The 23,259-nt window shown below is 44.2% G+C and overlaps 2 long non-coding RNA genes across 3 annotated transcripts in view; both read right to left on the bottom strand.

Annotated features, from left to right (window-relative positions):
• The window catches only part of LOC129047500 (uncharacterized), a 73,683-nt gene that overhangs the window by 4,877 nt on the left and 45,547 nt on the right, over positions 1-23,259 (bottom strand). The gene's annotated exons all lie outside the window — the stretch shown is intronic.
• On the bottom strand, positions 2,801-4,627 carry LOC129047501 (uncharacterized). The gene is made up of 2 exons (XR_008509225.2): positions 3,497-4,627; positions 2,801-3,274 (listed from the first exon to the last, which is right to left on the bottom strand). It is a non-coding gene; the product is annotated as an uncharacterized LOC129047501 (long non-coding RNA).

Here is a 23,259-nt window from a genome sequence, read left to right as displayed (position 1 = left end):
CCCCAAGGTTAATGCCCCTTCCTGGGATTGGGGCAGTCTGCATCCAATGACTGACCATTGAAGGAGTACCAAGGCCAGTCTCCTTGTCTCAACTGGAGTAAACACTGAAAGGTTACACAGTCAGCTGAGGCCTCTGCTGCAACTGCACCACAGTTCAACTCTTCCTTTACCCAGCTCTGCTTCTCTCACTCCCTTATAGGTGTTGTTCCTAAGAACATGCTCCAAAAAATCCCATCTGCATATAAATCTCCATCTCTGAGTCCATTTTACAGGGAACCCCACCTAAGACAAGATGCAGCTTAGAAAATTATTATTAGGAAAAGCCGTCCTATTCACAGTTGCCAGAGCCTACTTTCCAAATAAAAAACACTAGTTACCTTGGAAGAAGTCTTTGGAGAAGAATCACCAGGATGGCCTCTCTACATTGTATAAATATATGGAAGGAGGCACCCATTGCCCTGGAGAAAGAGGGAACAGAGTATTTGCAGTGTGAGAAAACCTGGTCCCAGTGTACAGAGCTGGTCTGTCGGGGAGAATGTGGATAATTTTGCATAGAGGACCAGAAACTTCCTGGGAGGGGAGGAATGGAGACCTGGAACCCTCTCCCTTTTGAGGTTTATATAACTCCTCTGATAAATGGGGCAGTCCCAACTGAGGTCCCCTGGTGAGAAAAGAGAAAAAGGCTCTAGAGAAGAACTCCCTAGGAGCAAAGGAGAAGTCCCTGGGAAGCCCCTCACATCCCAGTCATCCTGGTGTGAAAGTGGGCTTTGGGGAAAAGAATGATCATAAGATTGTAAGTTAAAGAGCCAAAGAGGGAAAGATTTCTAACAAGACAACACTGAGGGCATGGGATCACCTTCCCCCCGGGGACCTCTTGGCCGGTGAGGAATATTAACTTGCAAGACTCTCATCTCAGCAGCAGCAGACAAGCACATACTGGACTACAAAACCAACTTTTAATACCAGCACTGTAGAGTAGTAACAGAATCAACCACAGTGGAAAACAGGGGCCTACTGGAAACTGGTGAGAATTTCCAGTTCTAGTTCTCTAATGTGAGCCATTAGAGTTTCCATAAATTGGTGAAAGGAGGCTGTTACCAATTTATTTAACACTCGAAAAGAATGTGATTTTATTGGTACTTTAATCTGGTGAAGGGGGTCATATGGTTACAAGTAATTCCAAAACAAAGTGAATAGTACATTAGAAAGAGGGATGGCTGGGCACAGTGGCTCATGCCTATAATCCTAGCAATTTGAGAGGCTGAGGCAGGTAGATTGCTTGAGGTATGACTTTAAGACCAGACTAGGCAACCTAGCAAGACTGTGTCTCTAAAAAATTTTTTTAAAAATTAGCCGGGTGTAATGGTGCATACCTATGGTCCCAGCTACTCAGGAGGCTGAGGTGGGAGGATTGCTTGAGCCCAGGAGTTGGAGGCTGCAATGAGCTGTGATTGTGCCACTGCACTCCAGCCTGAGCAACACAGTGAGACCCTTTCTCAAAAAAAAAAAAAAAAAAAAAAAAAAAAAAAGAAGAGCATGACTACTGCCAAGGAGGAAATCTTCCCAGAGGATATGAACCAAGCTAAATCCTGTAGGATTAAGAGGAGTCCCCAGGGGGATTATGAGGTGTGGCCATTCATCAGAAGGGCATCCTAGACTTTTCAGGACCAAAGACAGAGGTGAGAAGAAGCACTGTATCCTGTAAATAATCTACATGGATCTAGAGCCCAGGAGGCACTGTAAGCAGGATGAGATGATGGAAGGCCCTAGCAGCCATGATCAGACATGTAAACTTGATTCCCATGACCCTGGAGTCCGAAGACTGAAGGATAAGTAAGGGAATGAAGAAGGCCCTGCTGGGATTGAGGCAAATCTGTCAAACTGAGTCTATTCCCAACTAAAGGAAGTAACTGTCAACCAGCTTCTGCCAGTTGTTGCCATGGAAGGGTACAGACCCAGGGTTAGCAAATCTTCGAAATCGTCAAGAAAAGCTGGAATTCCCAATATTTATAAGACAGGCCCAGATTTTTTAAGTTGGCAATTATCCCAAAAACAACAACAACAACAAAAAAAACAAAACCACTGAGGGGGCTAAACAAAACACCTTTAGATGCAGTCAAGTGCCTCCAGCTCACCACCTCTGCTGGACTGAAGGGAGCTCTCAGGCAGAGAAATGGAAAGTTCAGATTTGCATGTTAAAAGTCACTCTTGGGCAGTATGATTAGAGGGAGTAAGAGACTAGAGATAGGCAGTCTGGTTAATTCAACAACAGACTTTTTGAGACCTCCGTGTGTGACAAGAGCTGGAGTCACAATAGTGAGGTTTTGGAACCTCAAGTCTGGTGTGGGAGACCAACTTAATGAAGTCCCACAAATGTGTAATCACGCACTACGAGTGTACTCCAGGGAAGAAAAGAGGAAGGCCCAAATTGTGAGGAAATATGGAAAAGAACAGATTAAAGAGCTATTTTGGAAGTTTGGCAACAACTTAGGTGGGGGAGAAAAGAAAGGGCATTTCAAGGTCTTACCCAGGTGAGTGGGTAGATGCTGTTGTGGAAAGAAGCAGAAAAAAGAGCATGGGAAACCCTGTCACTATTGAGAGTTACATAAACAGAGGAAAATGTGGTTTAAACAGATAATGATGCAAAGGAATGAGTGAAGTCCTACATTTTCATTTTTGTCCTCTTATGGAGGCTTCCAAGCTGCCATATTTGCTTCTTTCTGGAGATAAACCTGCCCTTCCCATCTCATAAGGCACTTGTATTAGTCAGGATTCTCCAGAGAATCAAAACCAATAGGACCTACATTCATATCTATATTTATTTATTTGTTATAAGGAGTTGGCCCACATGATTATGAAGGTTGTTGAGTCCCCAAATCTGTAGTCAGCAAGCTGGAGACCCAAGAGAGCCAAAAGTGTGGTTTGAGTCTGAACGCTGGCAGGCTAGAGACGCAGGACAAACCAGCATTTCAGTTCCAGTCTGAAAACAAGAAAAAAAGCCAATGTCCCAGCTTGAAGACAGGCAGAAGGAGTTCTCTCTTGCTCGTGGGAGGGTCAGCCTTTTTGTTCTATTCAGACCTTTAGCTGATTGGATAACATCCATTCGTATTGATGAGGGGGAGTCTGCTTTACTCCATCTACCAATTCAAATGTTCATCTCAGGCCAGGCGTGGTGGCTCACTCCTGTAATCCCAGCACTTTGGGAGGCTGAGGCAGGAGGATCACTTGAGCTCCGGAGTTCCACCAGCCTGGTCAACATGGTGAAACCCTGTCTCTACAAAAAAATACAAAAATTAGCCAGGCATGGTGATGTGCACCTGTAATCCCAGCTATTCAGAAGGCTGAGGCAGGAGGATCACTTGAACCCAGCAGGCGAAGGTTGCAGTGAGCCAAAATCACGCCACTGCACTTTAGTCTGGGCGACAGAGCCAGACCTTGTCTCAAAAAAAAAAGTTAATTTCCACCCAAAACACCCTCACATACACCCCTGGAATACCTGACCAAATGTCTGCGCCATCATCTTCTCTCTCCTGGGCTACTGCCGTGGCCTCCTAACTGGACATGATGCTGTCTGTGCTGGTGATTTATCTGTGATCTCCAAGATATCTTTCTATGCTCTTATCTGTAATCCTGGGGTTGGGATGATGCAAACGAAATCTCTCCACCTCTCAGCTAGCTGGCTTCCTGTTAGGTTTTCCAATGTGAGGCATTAGAAGGAGATCACAAAGCAGAAGAAAAGAAGGGACTTCTACCTTGTTTTCCACTTCCTGTTTTCAATTTTACTTCAGTAGCAGCACATAACTGGCCCTAGCTCCAGCTTCTGAGTATTCTCAGTACCAACCTTGCTGTGCCTCCCCTCAAGCCCCAGGTGCCAGCAGCAGCCATGCCACACCCCCTTACCTGCTGGGCTGCACCCCAGGGAGGTCTGAGCACCTGCAGAGCCACGCCCCTTTGGTGGAAGCACCAGCCAGACAGCAACCCCCTTATCCAAGATCTGAGCCAGGCAGAGCCGTCCTCAGAAATCCAAGCACCAGCCCCGTGGGGCCCCTCCTCCAAGCTCCTCAGTACAGGCAACTCCACCTGTTCCCTCCTGTTGGTCAGCCTTGGGAGCGAGAGCTGCTTCCTGCAGTTATTAATCCCTAGGTTACCTAGCCTCTTCCTTTTTCCTTTCACTCTTTCAGCCTTCTAATGCCCGTGAAACCAATTCTTTATATTTACCGAAATACCTACAGTGTCTTCTGTTTCTGACTGGCCAATGGCTGATAACCCTTTTAAACCATTTTCCATTTAGCAGACTTTTGAAATCCATTTTCCATTTACCAGTTATCTTTTGAAAATGTGGCTTACTCCCCCGCTGTACTAGTCAAGGTGCTGGGTTTCAAACAACAACTTCTGGCTAATGTTTAAACAGAGGAGGGATTTATTGAAAGTGACCAGGGAGCTCAGAGAATCAAAAGGAAGATTGGAGAACAAGGTACCAAGTAAGGCTGTCGCAGCGAAGCTCCCAGCACAGCTTGCTATGCCACTGATACAATACCGCAGGAGACATATGGGCAGCCAGGTGTCAGTGGACATTGGTTGCCATATGCTGGACTCTGCTGCCACAGCACACTCATTCCTAGGTGCTCCTGACCCCACCACAGCCACCCTATTAATTTCTAACTGACCTTACATCTTGGAAGATGACCTCATGATTCAAAGTCCCAGGTAGGAGCATCTGATTGACGTTGCTCTAAGTGCCAGGGGGAGGGGGAGAGAACCCATCTTTTCTATTCATTTCTAAGTTGTAGCTTCAATAGTGGAACTGATGCCTGATGTGCCATAAGTTTTGTGATTCCCAAAAATAAGAAGGGCTTTTCAATGCCCAGGGTGGTAATTATCCAGTATGTTGCCTAAAACCATCCAATAGCTTCCCCTCTCAGAGTAAAAGTCCCAAAACTGGCCTTGATGTATGGTATGATCTGGCACCACCTAACTTTCTGACCTCATCTCATGCCAATCTTCCATGCTCATGTTTCTGTCACATGGGGTTTCTGTCTGTCCCTTAAGCATGCTATGCTTATTCTGACCCCAGGGAATCACCGTTCCCTCATTCTGGAAGATGCTTCCTTCTTGCCTCCAAGCATCAGCTCAGATATCTTCTCCTCAGTGAAACCTTCCTAAGGAAGCCTCTACCACATTCCTCTTCTCTTTGTAGCACTTGTTTGCACGTGATCTTTTCTTGTGTGTTGATTTGTTAATTACCTGCCTCCCCTGTCTGGAATGTCAATTCTGTGATATCTATTCATTGCTGCTGCGTCCCAGCACCTGGGAGAGTGGCGGGCTCTGGGCAGGTGCTTACTGTTTGTTGAATGAACAGACAGCTAGATGGCTCAATTCTGTTTATTAAAGAGTCCTACTTGATAAAAGAAAAGCAAAACGATGTTATAATGAAAACAATGGCAAGTGAGATTCCATGGATGCTTTTTAAAATAATTAACTTTAGAACGCATCCATGACATTTATTTTGGAGGTTTCACTAAGGAGTTAGGGCTTTAAGGTGGACCCTAATGAGGCTGTTTTAATCTTCGGGAGAGACTATGGTTTCCTTCTCCTGGCGACCAGCTAGGAGTCCTCCATTTTATAAATTAAAGCAGAAGGTTAGGTTTAGGTAAGGAAAGCCACAAAACATACCACATTCATACTGAGTATGGGTTTATTTTTTATTTTTTACTTTTTGGTTTTTTGTATTTTGGCTTTTTTTGAGACCGAGTCTAGGCTGGAGTGCAGTGGGGTGATCTCGGCTCACTGCAACCTCCACCTCCCAGATTCAAGTGATCTTCCTGCCTCAGCCTCCCACGTAGCTGGGATTACAGGCACGCACCCCTACACCTGGCTAATTTCTTTGTATTTTTTTACAAAAAAATACAAAAAAAGAGACGAGGTTTCACCATGTTAGCCAGGCTGATCTTGAACTCCTGACCTTAAGTTATCCACCCACCTCAGCTTCCCAAAGTGCTGGGATTACAGGCGTGCGCCACCATGCCCGGCTAATTTGTTTATTTTTTAGTAGAGACAGGGTTTTGCTGTGTTGACCAGGCTGGTCTCGAACTCCTGACCTCATGTGATCCGCCCTCCTCAGCCTCCCAAAAAGCTGGGATTACAGGTGTAAGCCACCGCACCTGGCCTGAAGTCTTATTAGCTGTGTGTTGTTGGCTCTGCCACTGCTAGCTGCGTGACCTTGGGCAAGCCATATAACCTCTCTTTGCTTCAATTTCCCGTTTGCAAAATGGGAATAATAACCGCATGTACACATATGGCTGTTATGAGGACTGAATGAGTCAGTATATAGAAACCACAAGAAAAGTGTCTAGCATATAGTTACCTTTGATAAAGTATAAGTAATATAAGCATAAGCCAGTATTATGGTTTGGATCATATTTGTATGTTGATAAGAGCAACTTCAACAAGATAAAAGTTTATATATCTTTCAGGGGCCAGGTGTGGTGGCTCACTGTAATCCCAGCACTTTGGAGGCAGACGGGGGCAGATCACCTGAGGTCTGGAGTTAGAGACCAGCCTGGTCAACATGGTGAAACCCCATCTCTATTAAAAGTATAAAATTAGCTGGGCATGGTGGCAAGTGCCTGTAATCCCAGCTACTTGGGAGGCTGAGGCAGGAGAATCGCTTGAACCCAGGAGGCAGAGGTTGCAGTAAGCCAAGATCAAGCCATTGCACTCCAGCCTGGGCAGAAAAGCGAAACTGTGTCTCAAAAAAAAAAAAAAAAAAAAAGTTTATATATCTTTCAAATAAAAGAAATCGGAGGTAGGCAGCCCAGGGCTGGTATAGCAGCTCCTTGGTCACTGGGGGCAGAAGCGCCGTCTTCCTCCACCCCTCTACCACCATTGAATACATGCTTTATATCCTCAAAGTCCAAGATGGCTGCCAAAGCTCACATCTGCATTGTAGGCACCAAAAAGTAAGATGGGAGAAGGGTAAATAGGGACATACCTCACAGCCAAATCAATACCCTATAAGAAACCTTCCCACGGGGACCTAGATAGTTTTTTATTTGCATCTCTTTGGCTACAACTTAGTCGCATGGCCACACATAGCTGTCAGAGGTACTGGGAAATGTATTTTCGCTGGATGTGAACACTCCAAATAAAGGTGAAATTCCATTAAAAAAAAAGAAAGGAAAAATGGATATGGGCCTTATGTAAGTTATTTAACGTCTCCAAATTTTAGTTTTTTCCTTTTAAAGTGGGAACAATAGAACATGCCTCATACAGCTGTCTGGAAGATTACATGAAGAAAGCTTAAAAACTGCTAGCACAGCCATGACACACACTAAGTAAACATTAGCTGTTATCACAAGAAGGAAAAAATGTATCTCTGCATGCTTTTAAAAATAAGATACACAAAACCAAATGGAACAAAAAGAAGAAAAAATATTCCCGCACAAAATACTCAGTAACTTCAGAGAGAAACCTACTCAATCTGTGGGTTTCTTCCATCTTTTTGTTGCTTTGGCCTTCTTTATCTCAACTGACTCTCAGCTGACAAAGTTCCAGTTTTAAATATCATATCACCCTGCTTTGCTGCTTACAAAGGGCCACTGTGTCTGGGCGGGCTGTCTCAAACTCACTGTTCTGAATCCTTCCAGTCTCGCCCACCACCCAACTGCTGTCTAACTGTGCCCAGTGTTCTCACCCAGTGGTTCATAAACCCGGCTGACCTTAAGACTCACTTACCTGAAGAGTTCTGTAAAAATACAGACTCCAAGTTCCCACCCCAGGAATCAGCCCGAAAAATTCCCCTACAACCGCCTCAGCTATGTCAAACTGCCTTGGGGTTTTCTTGGACTAAGTGACTCAGCAACTTGAATGTTTATAGAGTACAGATGAATATATCTTGTAACACAAACTAATTGTTACCAGGAGCCAGGCACTGATCTAAAGCACTTTACATGGACTAACTCATTTAAGTTCTATTATTTCCCTTTATATAGATTGGAAAACCAAGGCACAGAGAGGATAAGCGACTTGCTCAAGGTCACGCAGCAAATGGGGAACTGGGAGCTGAGATTTAAGCCTCAGCCTGTACACTTCACCTGTATGCTCTACCACCCTCCAGCCTATATTAAACAGTTAAGGCACTCCAATACAAATTACAAAAAAATTTTAACAGACTTCCTCCTAGCATTTATTAAGTAAACTGACAAATATTCTTATATCAATTGATATTATTCTTATGATTATTTGTTTTCCCAAGAACTTATGGCATAGACAAGTCTGTTATAAAAGTATTTCAGGCAGCCATCAAAATGGTGTTAAAATTATATTTTTATGTGTGCATAGTTACACAATGATGCTCTTTATGTAAAGAAATATATCTGCACAAACATATATACACATACACACTGTATATGCCTATAGACAGTCTCAGGGGAAACAGAAGTGTGACAGTTAATTCCGGGAGGTAACATTTTGGCGGATATTTCTTTCCCTCTTTAAATTTATTTGAAATAAACATTTGAATTTTGTGCCTTTTCTGCCCCCAGCACTGCTGGGCCTGCAAAGTCTCTGTTGAGCAGCGGATGCGGGTCTCTGTTCCACAGGATGGGGTTTGTTGTTAAAGTTGTTAAGAATAAGGCCTACTTTAAGAGATACCAAGTGAAATTTAGAAGACAACGAGAGGGTAAAACTGATTACTATGCTCACAAACACTTGGTGATACAGAATAAAAATAAATAAAACACACCCAAATACATGATGATAGTTTGTGTAACAGAGATCTCATTTGTCAGATTGCTTATGCCTGTATAGAAGGGGATATGATAGTCTGCAGCATATGCACACGAACTGCCAAAATGTGGTGTGAAGGTTGGCCTGACAAATGATGCTGCAGCATATTGTACTAGCCTGCTGCTGGCCCACAGCCTTCTCAACAGTTTTGGCATGTTCAAGATCTATGAAGGCCAGGTGGAGGTGACTGGAGATGAATACAATGTGGAAAGCACTGATGGACAGCCAGGCACCTTTACCTGCTATTTGGATGCAGGCCTTGCCAGAACTACCACTGACAATAAAGTTTTCGGCATCCTGAAGGGAGCTGTGGATGGAGGCTTGTCTGTCCCTCACAGTACCAAATAATTCCCTGGTTATGATTCTGAAAGCAAGGAATTTAATGCAGAAATACACCGGAAGTACATCAAGGGCCAGAATGTTGCAGTACATGTGCTACTTAATGGAGGAAGATGAAGATGCTTACAAGAAACAGCTCTCCCAATACATAAAGAACAGCGTAACTTCAGACATGATGGAGGAGATGTATAAGAACGGTCATGCTACTATACGAAAGAATCCAGTCTATGAGAAGAAGCCCAAGAAAGAAGTTAAAAAGAAGAAGTGGAACCGTCCCAAAATGTCCCTTGCTTGGAAGAAAGGGTAGCTCAAAAGAGGGCAAGATTCCTCAGAGCTCAGGAGTGGGCTGCTGAGAGCTAAATCAAACAACTTTCTGTGAGGATTTTTCAGATAAAGACAATAAACTTATTGACAGCAAAAAACAAAAACAATCCCCTCAAATTTGAAGTTTGTTAATAAAAATTTCCTAAATTAAAAAAATAAGATGTTGTATGTATTTTGAAGCAAAAACTTTGTGAAATAATAAATAATGCCTGTCTGTTTTCTTGGAGAGCCTTGCAAACCCTTCATTTAAAATTTCTCCATCCTGGCTAACACGGTGAAATCCTGTCTCTACTAAAAATACAAAATAATAATAATAATAATAATAACCTGGGTGTGGTGGCAGGCGCCTGTAGTCCCAACTACTGAGGAGGCTGAGGCAGGAGAATCGCTTGAACCCAGGAGGCAGTGGTTGCAGTGAGCTGAGATTGTGCCACTGCACTCCAGCCTGGGTGACAGAGTGAGACTCTATCTCAAAAAAAAAAAAAAAAAAAAAAATTTCTCAGCCTGGGCAATATAGTGAGACCTTGTTTCTACAAAAATAAAAATAAAAAAATTAGTCAGGGGCCAGGCACAGTGGTTCACGCCTGTAATCCCAGCACTTTGGGAGGCCGAGGTGGGCAGATCACAAGGTCAGGAGTTTGAGACCAGCCTGGCCAAAATGGTGAAACCCTGCCTCTACTAAAAATACAAAAAAAATTAGCTGGACATGGTGATGTATGCCTGTAATTCCAGCTACTCAGGAGGCTGAGGCAGGAGAATTGCTTGAACCTGGGAGGTGGAGGTTGCAGTAAGCCGAGATGGCACCACTGCACTTCAGCCTGGGCGACAGACTGAGACTCTGTCTCAAAAAAAAAAAAAAAAATTAGTCATGGTGGTGTGCACCTGTAGTCCCAGCTACTTGAGAGGCTGATGTGGGAGTATTGCTTGAGCCCTGAAGGCGGAGGTTGCAGTGAGCCAAGATCCCGCCACTGCACTCCAGCCTGGGGAACAGAGCGAGACCCTGTCTCAAAGTAAAATTTCTCCTTTAAGATAGTTTAGAATAAAATTTGGTGGACATACTGGATTACAAGTGTGCTTGCATAGTGGTGAGGCTATTGGTTTTAGAGTCTAACAGATGTGCGTTTAAATTCTGGCTGTGAAACTTCCTGGCTGAGCGACAGACTCCTGAACCGCCCAGGTCACTGAACCGCCCAGCCTCACTCACGCACTGTCTGTGAGAAGGTTCAAGGACCAGGACATACAGCAGGGCTGAACATGTGTATCTCGGTAACTGATACAAGGTAGCCATATGGTTAGCAAGAGTCTGTCATCATTAGAACATAACTCAGTGTTTTTAAATGCCAATCACAAAACTGGCACTTTTTTAGATAATAATAAAAGTTATAAATAATAATTTACTGTTGAAAGCTCAGCCTCCACTCTTTCAAAGACATTTGAGAAATGGAAAACGTCACCCTGACCTCAGGGATCCAGCTGAAGTTGGTTTAAGAAATTGTTTCTAGGCTGGGTGCGGTGGCTCATGCTTGTAATCCCAGCTCTTTGGGAGGCTGAGACGGGTGGATCACTTGAGGTCAGGAGTTCAAGACCAGCCTGGCTAACACGGTGAAACCCCATCTCTACTAAAAATACAAAAATTAACTGGGTGTGGTGGTGCACGCCTGTAATCCCAGCTACTCAAGAGGCTGAGGCAGGAAAATCGCTTGACCCTGGGAGGTGGAGTTGGCAGTGAGCCGAGATCATGCCACTGCACTCCAGCCTAGGCAACAGAATGAGACCCTGTCAAAAAGAAGGGAAGGAGGGAGTGAGGGAGGGAGGGAGGGAAGGAAAAGAAAGAAAGAAAGAAAAAAAGAAAGATTGTTTCTAGTTTAATGCATATATGTTATTAGGAGAGGGCAAAAGTCTGTCCTCTTCTGAACTTTCTGTTTTCCAAAACAGATTTATCTGCAGTCATACTTGGCCTTATCTCCCTGTGATGATTCATTTTAGATATAAACTTAACTGGGCCATAGGGCGACCAGATATTTGATCAAACATCATTCTGGGTGTGTTTGTGAGTATGTTTCTGGATGAAATCAACATTTGATAAAGCAGAGCAAAAATGCAGAGGAAAAAAAGGGAAAAAAAGAAAATAGTCTTGGAATTGGTAGACTGAGTACAGCCAATTGTCCTCCCTAATGTGGGTTGGCCTCATCCAATCAATCAAAGGCCTGCATGGAACTCCCTACGGCAAGTAAATGGGAACTCCTCCTGCCTAACTGTCTTCCAGCTGGGATGCTGGATTTTTTCCTGCCTTCGAACTCATTCTGAAACATCAACTCTTCTTAGGTCTCAAGCCTGCTAACATTGAGACTGGAGCTACATCATCAGTTCTCCCGGGTCTCCAGCTTGCCAACTGCAGACCTTAGAACTTGTCAGCCTCTATAACCACTTGAGCCAATTTCTTATAATAAATCAATCTGTCTGTCTCTCCCTCTCTCCATAAACACACACACACACACACACACACACACACACAGTCCTATATTTTTTCTGGGGAACCCTGACTAATGCACTCCCTTTCTGCTGCCTCTGGATGGGGCTGTCTCCATCCGACCCTCGGGCATTGCCACCCCTTGTGCTTGAATGGTGGCTCTTAAGCCCTTTTTCTCCTCATTCTGGTTCATCTGGCTTCCTCCCCAACTGCTGCTGAAACTGCTGAGAGGTCACCAGTGATTTTCTTATTGTCAAATCCAGGGCACAGCCTCATCCTCCTGGACCTTGCTCTGTCAGACATCACTCTTCGCATGTCTCCAGGCACCTTTCTTTGTGTCTATAAATGTGCTACAATCTCCAGTAGCCTTGAGTCACTCTCTAGCAATGGCTGCATTTCTGGAATCCCAGTTTCTTACTGGTCAGGAGTTTGGTTTCTGGAGCCTTAAGCTCTCAGTTCTGCCACTTCTACCTGTATGACCTTTGGCAAGTTGCTTAACCTTTCTGTGCCTCAGTTTCCTCATCTGTAAAATAAGGCTGTGGAGAATGTCTACCTCTCAGGCTGTTGTGAGAAATGAATGCATCAGAGCCTTGTCATATAGAAAGTGGTTTGTAAATGTTAACTATTATCTGAGTGCAGCCTCACCTCCCTTTCACTCCTCAATATACCAGATCCTGTCTCAGGCCCTACCACTCCTGAGAAACCACTTCATCAAGGTCACCCATGACCTATTACTTGTCAGTATCTTCAGTCCTGTGTTTCTGCCCCTCTGTTGCACTTGATGTTCTCAATAACGTCCTCCTTTCCTCATTTACCGCCGTTTCCTGCTGCACATATCACATCCTAGTTAAACTGAATGAACACACATACCCCTGGGGTGTTTTCTCACCTCCAAGCCTTTGCTCTTGCTGAAACCGTACCCCTCCTATCACACAGAAGGCTCCTTCTCACTCTCACACATGTAGTCCTTACCTCCAATATCCAACCCTGCTCATCCCCCTCACCCCACCTTCCCTGGTTAACTTCCACTTATCCTTTAAGCCTTTTCTCACACCTTGCTTCCCCAGGAATCCCTTCCTATCCCACTCTCCCACCAAAGCTGGGTTAGGTGCCCCTTTCTGGTGCTCACATAGCACCCACGTACTTCCCACGCTGTACTGTATTTCTGTCTCTCCAAAACAACTGTAAGTGCCTTAAATTCAGAATCATTTCTTATTCTTTTTTGAGTTTCCAGCATTGACATGGTGCCAGACACATACTAGGGACTTAGTAAATGTTTATGGAATGAAGTAATCAATTAATAATATTAACACCCATTTACTTCCATGGAGTCTTAGAAGGACCCAGGGCAACTAGACTTGCAGGGAGTTAGGGGATTAGAAACAAATCAGAAGGAAGGGGGAAAAAACCTGCATAAAATTTTGCAATGTGTAGTAAGGAAGTTGGAGACTGGTAGTGTTTGGCAGGAGTATAGGAGGGCTTGCCATGCAGAGAAACTCTCAAAACAGAGAAGTAGTGCCCACTGGGAGGCCGACTTCGCATTCCTCTAAGCTGTGCTTAGGTTCTCTCACAAAACTGCTAGCTAAATAGAAGGCAGAAGAAACGTGAAGAAAATGTATATCCACTCTCCCTCTTGCTTCTTTCCAAAAAAAGCACAGTTAAATCCATATGGCTCGAAAAGATTATTCCAAATGCATGTTAACTATGCATTTTTATGCTGGAAGAAATGAAAAAAAAGATTGTTTTCAAAAACTTGGGAGAAATACAGAACATTCTCTGCCGATTGATATAGATTCCGTTGGGCATAATCAGGTTATTATCTCCTTGTGAACAACTCCCTTGCAAGCCAACAATTACATCATCAAGCACAGAACCCAGAGAATGTCTGGGTCTTTAGTACCTTTGTTATCATTGCTTTTGTATTTGACATTTGTTGTCATTGAGAGAGATTTACCATCCACCATTCCTAGAACCCAATCATCACCTAACAGGTAAGAAGCATTGAACACTAGTACTCACAAGTTTTAAAAAATTAAAATCTTCACCTTTTTTTTTTAAACAGATAATACATTCACATGGTTCAAATTTCAACAACTACAAAAGAGTGTACAATAAAAACTTTTCCTCTACTCTGCCCTTTCAGAGGTCTTTTGGTTATATAAAAAGACACATGGCCAGGCGCGGTGGCTCACACCTGTAATCCCAGCACTTTGGGAGGCCAAGGTGGGCAGATCACCGGAGGTCAGGAGTTCGAGACAAGCCTGGCCAACATGGTGAAACCCCGTCTCTCCTAAAAAATACAAAAATTAGCTGTGCTTGGTGGCGGGCGCCTGTAATCCTAGCTACTCAGGAGGCTGAGGCAGGAGAACTGCTGGAACCCGGAAGGTGGAGGTTGCAGTGAGCCGAGATCGTGTCATTGCACTCCAGCCTGGCCGGATAATAGCAAGACTCCATCTCAAAAGAAAAAAAAAAAATAGACACAGGCATACAGGTATATATATTTTTTCCACAGCCTGCTTTCTGTTATATCTTGCTATACATACAATCCTGCACCTTGCATTTTTCATGTAACTTGGGAAAGTGTTCCACATCAGTATATACAGGAAGTTTTTCATTTTATTTGTTGCATTGTATAAATAGACCATGATTTATTTAACCTTTCCCTACTCATGGACATTTAGGTTGCTTCCAATATTTTGTTAAGCAAACAGCGCTGAAATAAATAACCTGAACCTACCTTATTTTGCATATGTGCCAGGATATCTGTGGCATAAATTCCTGGAAGTGGACTGGCTGGGCCAAAGGGTATGTTTATTTGTAATTTTCTTAGCAATTGCCAAAGTTCTCTCCGTGGAGGTGGTTGTACCAATTTACCCTCCCACCAGCTTCCCTATGTTCCACCAACAGTGTCAGCCAACTTCTAGGCTCTGCCAATTTGGAAGATGAAGAATGACATTTTGATGCACTTCTAGCTTGTGTTTCTCTTATCATTGTGTATAGCTGTGCCTTCCCCACCCCCCGCCCCCCGAGACAAGGTCTGGCTCTATCACCCAGGCTGGAGTGCAGTGGCATGATCTTGGCTCATTGTAACCTCCGCCTCCCAGGCCCAAGCCATCCTCTCACCTCACCTCAGCCTTCCAAGTAGCTGGGACTACAGGTGCATACCACTATGCCTGGCTAATTTGTGTGCTTTTTGTAGAGATGGGGTTTCACTATCTCGCCTAGCTGGTCTCGAACTTCTGAGCTCAAGCAATTCACCTGCCTCCACGGTCTCAAAAAAGGCTAGGATCACAGGCGTTAGCCACTGCACCCAGCCTTTTTTTCGTTCTTTGTTTTTTTGAGCCCTCGGTGCTAGTCACCCTTCTCTCTCTCTCATTATAAAATAATAACAATAATAGCTGACACTTATGCGGTGGCTTGCCATTGCCAGATACGTTGTAGGTGTCTCATTTAGCCTGTCAACGGTCCTGTGTTGTAGGTACTGTTCTCACCCCTGGTGTGCAAATGAGGACATTGAGACTTACTGTATTTAAGTGATTTGCCCAAGGTTTCACAGCAATAAGTGGCAGAGCCAGGACTTAAACCCAGGCTTCTACGACCATAAAGACAATTTTCTTAAAAATTAGGCAACTTTGGCCAGGCGCAATGGCTCACGCCTGTAATCCCTTTGGGAGGCTGAGGTGGGTGGATCACTTGAGATCAGGAGTTCAAGACAAGCCTGGCCGACATGGTGAAACCTCGCCTCTACTAATAATACAAAAATTAGCCAGGCATGGTGGCAAGCACCAGTAATCCCAGCTACTCAGGAGGCTGAGGCAGGAGAATTATTTGAACCTGGGAGGCAAAGGTTGTAGTGAGCCGAGATTGCACCACTGCCCTCCAGCTTGGGCGACAGAGTGAAACTCCATCTCAAAAAAAAAAAAAAAAAAAAAAAAAATTAGGCAACTTTGCCTACTACTTAACAACAAAAATAGAGGCCCTCAGGTATCATTCACGGATTATCCCCTAAAGTTCTAAGAAAGTAGCCCACTAGTGTCCTTTCGCACTCCTGCCGTCTTTTCAGGGTAATGTCTTCTCAGGTTCCTGCCTCCTTTCGAGATGTGCTCTAAGGGGACTACACTAATATGCGGACCCAGGCCTCTGAGATGAGACTGACACTGGCTGGAGGCTTCCAGAAATGCAGCCACATGAGAGGAGTGAGTAACCATTTGAGCAAACACTAGTTCATGAATTATTATTTCTTTTTTTTTTTTTTTTTTTGAGAGGGTCTTGCTCTGTCACCCAGGCTGGAGTGCAATGACACGATCTCGGCTCACTGCAACCTCCGCCTCCTGGGTTCAAGCAATTCTCATGTCTCAGCCTCCTGAGTAGCTGGGATTACAGGCACGCCCCACCATGCCCAGCTAATTTTTTTGTATTTTTAGTAGAGATGGGGTTTTGCCATGTTGCCCAGGCTGGTCTCAAACTCCTGAACTCGGGCAATCCACCCTCCTCAGCCTCTGTAAGTGCTAGGATTACAGGCATGAGCCACTGCGCCCAGCCTGAATTATTATTTCTTAATAGCAACTTCAGGCCTACAAGTAAGGAAGAAGTGAAGTTCATTCATTCAACAAATATTTAGGGAGCATCTATGTGCTAGGCACTGTTCAGGCACTTGGACACAGCAATGAACAAGATAAATCAGGTCTCATAAAACATACATTAATGGCCAGGAGTGGTGGCTCACGCACATGATCCCAACACTTTAGGAGGCCGACATGAGCAGATTGCTTGAGGCCAGGAGTTCGAGACCAGCCTGGGCAACATGGCAAAACCTCGTCTCTACCAAAGAAATTACAAAAATTAGCCAGGCGTGGCAGTGTGCACCTGTGGTCCCAGCTACTCAGGAGGGTAAGGTGGGAGGATCAGAGAAGCTGAGGCTGCTATGAGCCATCATCACGCACTGCACTTCAGCCTGAGTGACAGAGTGAGACACTGTCTCAAAAAAAGAAAAAAAAAAAACTTAAGACCAAAAATGTTACATTAGATAATAAATAAGAAAATTTGTAAAAATTGATAGTAGTAAGTGCTATACAGGTTAAAACTGCATATTTTGTAAAAAGGAGCTGCTTTGGATTTGTTCATTGGCATAAAGCCCCTCTAAAGGGGGTGCCAGTTACACTGAGCAGAAAATGACATGAGGGAACCAGCAACTGAAGTTCAAGGGAAGAGCATTTTAGGCAGAGGGAACAGCCAGTGCAGAAGTCCCAAGTCAGGAACAAGCTGATGCACTGTGGGAGAAAGCCCATTGAGCTGCAGCCCAGAGGAAGGGGGAAGGGAGGTTTTGGTGGAGGCTGGAGGGGTAGGTATGGTCAGATCTCACCTCAGGACTCTATGGGTCAGGAAAGAGAACTTGGATTGTGTTATGTCCAAGGGAGGCCATGGGAGATCTTAAACTGGGGGATAGAGGGTGTACGTGTGATATAATCTGATACTGTTTTTAAAAACAATCACTCTGGCTGTAGGGGGAGAGCAGATTCTAGTGGGTAAGTGAGTAAGGGGAGCAGTTGGAGGCTATTGCAGTGGCTTGGACTGGAGATTATGAGGGCACTACCAGAGTAGTTCTTCTCAAACCTGAGCAGGCATCAGAATTCTCTGAAGGGTGCCATCCCCAGAGTGTCTGATTCTGGATGGAAAGGACCTCAACATTTTACATTGCTAACAAGTTCCCTGGTGATGCTGATGTGGCTGGTCTGTAAACCCCACTTTGAGTAACATTGGACCAGACCGGAGATGCAAGAAGTGGACTGATTTCAAACCATTTTGGAGGTAGAGTCAATAGGATTTACTGATAGATTGCATTTGCAAGGGAGAAGAATCAAGGTTGACCTTGAGTTTCCAGTTCAGCAACTGAGGGAACAAATGCCAATATATACTCAGAGTGGAAAACCAGAAGGAGGTGCAGATTGAGGGGGGAAGAATCAAGAGTTCTGTTTTGGGCATGTTAAATTTGAGATCCCTGTGAGACATCCAAATGGAAATTTCAGCCACGCAGTGGGGAGTGCTGGTATTGGAGCAGTAGGTCAGGACATCTCAGTGTAGAGATGAAATTTAAAGTGATGGACCAGACACAATGGCCTTCTGAGAGCGTGTACCTGGGGAAGAGAAGGAGCATGGGACAGAGTCCTGGCATTCCACATCTAGAGGTCAGGAACAGGAGGGGAGACAGTGGACAAGAGGACAACCTGGAGAAGAATGTCACTAATGCTCAGAGGAGAAAGACTTTCAGGAAGAGGGGATGTCCGCAATGTATAATAACTGGAAGCAAGGTCAATACAAGAGAGCCAGGGAGCAAAGGAGAGAACCCTCTGAGAAGGCGAACAAAGAATGAGTAAGAATGACTGAAGACCTTTTGAAAATCCACAAATCTTTGTAGCTGCAGCTGGATTCTTCATGCATTGTGATTAGCCATTAACTAGAAACAGAAAGAGGCCCCATGCTTTTCTTCTGGGACAGTGAAAGAGGTGGAAACCTCAGCTATCCCATCTCACTCTCCAGCCAGCCTCAAGTCCTGGGGTGGAGGCAGCATTCAAGGGGAGCACAAAATAGATTGAGTCCTGGTAAGTGGGAGAATATAGGCAGGAGGCTGTCATGGGAATCAGAAATGACCCTGGGTGGCTTCTCAGACAGGCCTGCATCATTCTGGAAACTTCTTCACTTTAGCCTCAAAGAAACAAGCATCCCTAGTCCCATCCAAGAGCAATTCCTCGCCCAGTGTTTGTGAGCCCCGGGCCGCCTGCCGCAGCGGAGCCCTGGCTCCACTGCCCGTCTCCTCCCTCTTCTGTATTTTTCATGGCTTCCTCTAGCCTGGCTCCTTCCCCTCAGACTACAATAATGCCACTCCAGTCTAAAATAAAGCTCTGTCCTCCACCCTTCCTTCCCTGTGCTACTGCTTTCATTGCTTTTTCCCCAAACTTCCTATGTCAATGCTTGTGCTTCCTCACTTTCTTTTTCATCTGCACCCACTGGAATTTGGCTTCCATCCCTGACACTGTCTCAAAAGCCACAGCCCTCTCCTAATCATCAAGTGAGGGGCCTGCTCCTGTTGGCCTTCACCTCTGGCCATCTCTCTACTGCATTTCACACACTGGCCACCCACTCCTTCTGGAAACTCTCGCCTCCTTCTCTCACGCCCTCACCATCCCACACAAAGGCTTTCCTCCCCAATCCCCCACAAAGGCTTTCCTCCCCAATCCCCCAGGGTCTGTGGTCCATGATTCCCCATGTTCATCACCCTCTTGGCTCTCCTCGACTCTCTTCTGGTGATCTCATCCACACTCTTTCACGATCACCCAGTTATGAATTGGTGACTTCCAATTGCTCTGGTATTTTCAGGTGCCTATGTGACATTTCCATGTTCCACAGGTATATTAAAGATGCCCAAAACAAAATCTCAACCCACAGTTTGCACTTAATATGTGTATTTTATTTTATTTATTTATTTATTTATTTATTTTTTGAGATGGGGTCTTGCTCCTGTCACCCAGGCTGGAGTGCAGTGGCATGATCTCAGCTCACTGCAGCCTCTGCCTCCCAAGTTCCAGCAATTCTCCTGCCTCAGCCTCCTGGGTAGCTGGGATTACAGGCATGCACCACCACACCAGTCTAATTTTTGTATTTTTAGTAGAGATGGCGTTTCATCGTGTTGGTCAGGCTGGTCCCAAACTCCTGACCTCAGGTGATCTGCCCACCTCAGCCTCCCAAAGTGCTGGGATTTCAGGTGTGAGCCACCGTGCCTGGCCAATACATGTATTTTAAGTATATGTTTGTTGAATAAATTATTTTCTCCTTGCCCACTCCTCCCTTTTACATAGTGAAGAAAAAGTAGTAAACAATAAACAAAACACAAATACCTCCTCCCCTTTTGGACCATCTCATACCGTTTTCCCTCACTACATGTAATTGGTTGCTTGGTCTGATTGATTCCATTTCCAAAGTGTTCTGAATCTTTCCTCTCCTTTATTCTTCTTTCGATTTCTCTTCTGCTCTTCTCCTCTCTCTGGCTGTCTAACATTGGAGACAGCCAAATGCTTCTTAAAACTGGCTATACATTGGAATTCCCTGGAAGATGTAAAAAATCCTGATGCTCTGCCTGACCCGGACCAACTGAATCAGAATATCTGAGAGTGAATCTGGGTGCACTAGGGTTTCTAAGAATCTCTACAGGTAATTATAATGTACAGTCAGATTTGAGAACCAGCCAGGTGCGGTGGCTCACGCCTGTAATCCCAGCATTTTAGGAGTCCGAGGCAGGCGGATCGCCTGAGGTCAGGAGTTCAAGACCAGCCTGGCCAACATGATGAAACCCCGTCTCTACTAAAAATACAAAAATTAGCTGGCCATGGTCACAGGTGCCTGTAATCCCAGCTACTTGGGAGGCTGAGGCAGGAGAATCACTTGAACCCAGGAAGGGGAGGTTGCAGTGAGCTGAGATCACACCACTGCACTCCACCTTGGGCAACAAGTGTGAAACTCCATCTCAAAAAAAAAAAAAAATTGAGAACCAAAGATGGTGTCCTTCTCCAATACCCAGTATTTCTCCCCACAAAAATAAAAAAACAAAACCTGATACTAGCACTCTCCTGCTTTAAAACTTCACATAAAGACGAATGCATTGGCTTACCCCTGTAATCCCCACACTTTGGGAGGCCAAGGAAGGCAGATCACCTGAGGTCAGGAGTTCAAGACCAGCCTGGCCAATATAGTGAAACCCTGTCTCTATGAAAAACACAAAAATTAGCCGGGCATGGTGGTGGGTGCCTGTAATCCCAGCTACTCAGAAGGCTGAGGCAGTAGAATTGCTTGAGCCCTGGAGGTGGAGGTTGCAGTGAGTTGAGATCACACCACTGTACTCCAGCCTGGACAAGAGAGCAAGACTCTGTCTCAAAAAAAAAAAGAAAGAAAAAAAGAAAAAGAAAGCTTCAGGTCAGGCGTGGTGGTTCACACCTGTAATCCCAGAACTTTGGGAGGCCAAGGTGGGCAGATCACCTGAGGTCAGGAGTTCAAGACCAGCCTGGCCAACATGGCGAAATCCCGTCTCTACTAAAAATACAAAAATTAGCTGGGTATGATGGCGGGTGCCTGTAATCCCAGCTACTCAGGAGGCTGAGGCAGGAGAATTGCTTGAACCTGGGAGACGGAAGTTGTAGTGAGCCAAGATCACGCCACTGCACTCTAGCCTGGGCAACAGAGTGAGACTCTAAAAAAGAGAGGAAGAAAGATAGAAAGAAAGAGAGAGAGAAAGAAAGCAAGAAAGAAAGAAAGAGAGAAAGAAAGAGAGAAAGAAAGAAAGAAAGAAAGAAAGAAAGAAAGAAAGAAAGAAAGAAAGAAAGAAAGAAAGAAAGAAAGAAAGGAAAGAAAGAAAGAAAGAAAACTTCAGATGAGAGCGCAGAGTTTTAGGACAGTGAAACTACTCTGTATGATACTATAATGATGGGTATGTGTCATTATGGATTTGTCTAAACCCACAGAGTATATAACACCAAGGACAAACCCTAAGGTAAACCATGGACTTGGGGTTATTATGATGCATCAATGTGGGTTCATCAGTTGTAACAAGTGTACCACTTTGGTAAGGGACGTTGATATCATCAGGGAAGTTATACATGCATAGGGGTGGGGAATATAAGGTAAATCTCTGTATCTTCTTAATTTTGCTGTGAACCTAAATCTGCTCTAAAAAAAATAAAGTTAATAAAATTTTGAGAAGATACAGCAGGACTCTTATCTTAGACTCCAGTTTCAGGAGATAATGTGAATCCCCTTAAATTATATACAAAATACTGTATATGAGGAGAGGACTCATTCATTCTCAAAGGAGCCTGACTCAAAAAAGATTAGGAAATATTACTGGATAGTAGTTAATAGTCAACACTTACTGTGTGCTAGGCACTGTGCCAAGCACTTTATATACACCAGCTTATAAAGTGCTTATCAAAACTAACCCAGAAGGATGAGTATAACCCCTATTTAACAGATGATGATTAAGCAACTCCCCCAAGTCAGCAAGTTCTTGGAATTTGGATTCACACCTAATTAGATCTGCTCTTTACTGCCTCCGTGGTTTGCAGGACTAATTCAAGTCTTTCGGCACAGCAAACAAGGCTTTCCACCATCTGCTAATCGAATGCATCCTCCCTTCCCCTCTCATTCTCTGAAGAAATCATGTAGTCCACGCCTCTGTCCCCCTTATATGCTGCACCCATTCCCTGGAATGTCCTCCCTTCACTTCACTGCCAGGCAGAATCCTATTCACACTGCGAAGGTCAGCACAAACATCCTCTGCAGCTCTCTGAAACCTTCTCTCCTCTCCCTCATTTTCCCAGAAGACATTGATTATGACACTTTTAGCATCTGATGATAGTGGTGTTCATGTCTCTCTCCTGATAGACAGAGTTGAGAGAAGCAGCTGTGTCTTGTTCATCTGTAGCTCTCCAACATCTTGCAGTGCCCACTGGCCCATAAGTGGGGCTCAATGGACATTTGTTGAAAATAATATAATTTAAGTGTGCATTCTACTTATCAGAGAGTACCTAGGTTCTAAACTGGGGAAAATAGACCTTTGTCTTATGAGAATGACGTTGAATATGTTCTTATGTTGCCAGGATATCCCTACCGATCTCATAGGGTTATTGTTAAGATTAGCTAAAATAATTATTTAAAAGCACTTTGCATTGTTAAACACTATGAAAAAGAAGGCTTGATTATTAACCAACTCTGCTCACATCCAGCAGCTTACGGACCATTATGCATGGCAGGAAATGCAGATTTAACAGCCACCAGCTACATGCCTTCAAAAAGTCTGTCATCACATTGGCATCTCCTGCTTGGAAACAAACAGTTTCCTCATTGCTGTGGCATTCTGCAGAGCTGAAAGGGCCACACCAGGAAAACCCAAATGAATGAATACTCACTTCAAACTGCTTTTGTAAAACATGTCTCCAGAGTCTTGAGAGATGCAAACAAAATTGCTCTTATAGAGGTGAAAGACAGAGGTACCCGAGTGCAGTTGTACATACATGGATCATTATGAAACTTCCTAATTTTGATAGCATTCTATTATGCCAACCCTAAAATACAACACGTGGGAACAAATTACATGAATTTGTCTTTTAATGAAAATCATCAAATTGTGGCAAAATCATGATGTTTGATGTATCCTAATTTTAAATATTCTCATATTTTCTAAGTATTTTTTTAAAAAAGAAATAAATGTTATTTTGTGTATTTAAGGTATACAGCATGATGTTATGAGATACATATAAACAGTAAAATGGTTACTATAGTGAGGCAAATTAACA

Source organism: Pongo abelii, chromosome 7 (assembly GCF_028885655.2).
Source record: "Pongo abelii isolate AG06213 chromosome 7, NHGRI_mPonAbe1-v2.0_pri, whole genome shotgun sequence".
NCBI classification, from domain to species: domain Eukaryota; kingdom Metazoa; phylum Chordata; class Mammalia; order Primates; family Hominidae; genus Pongo; species Pongo abelii.
Note: the sequence above shows the minus strand (reverse complement) of the source record. Positions and strands in the feature narration are given on the sequence as shown.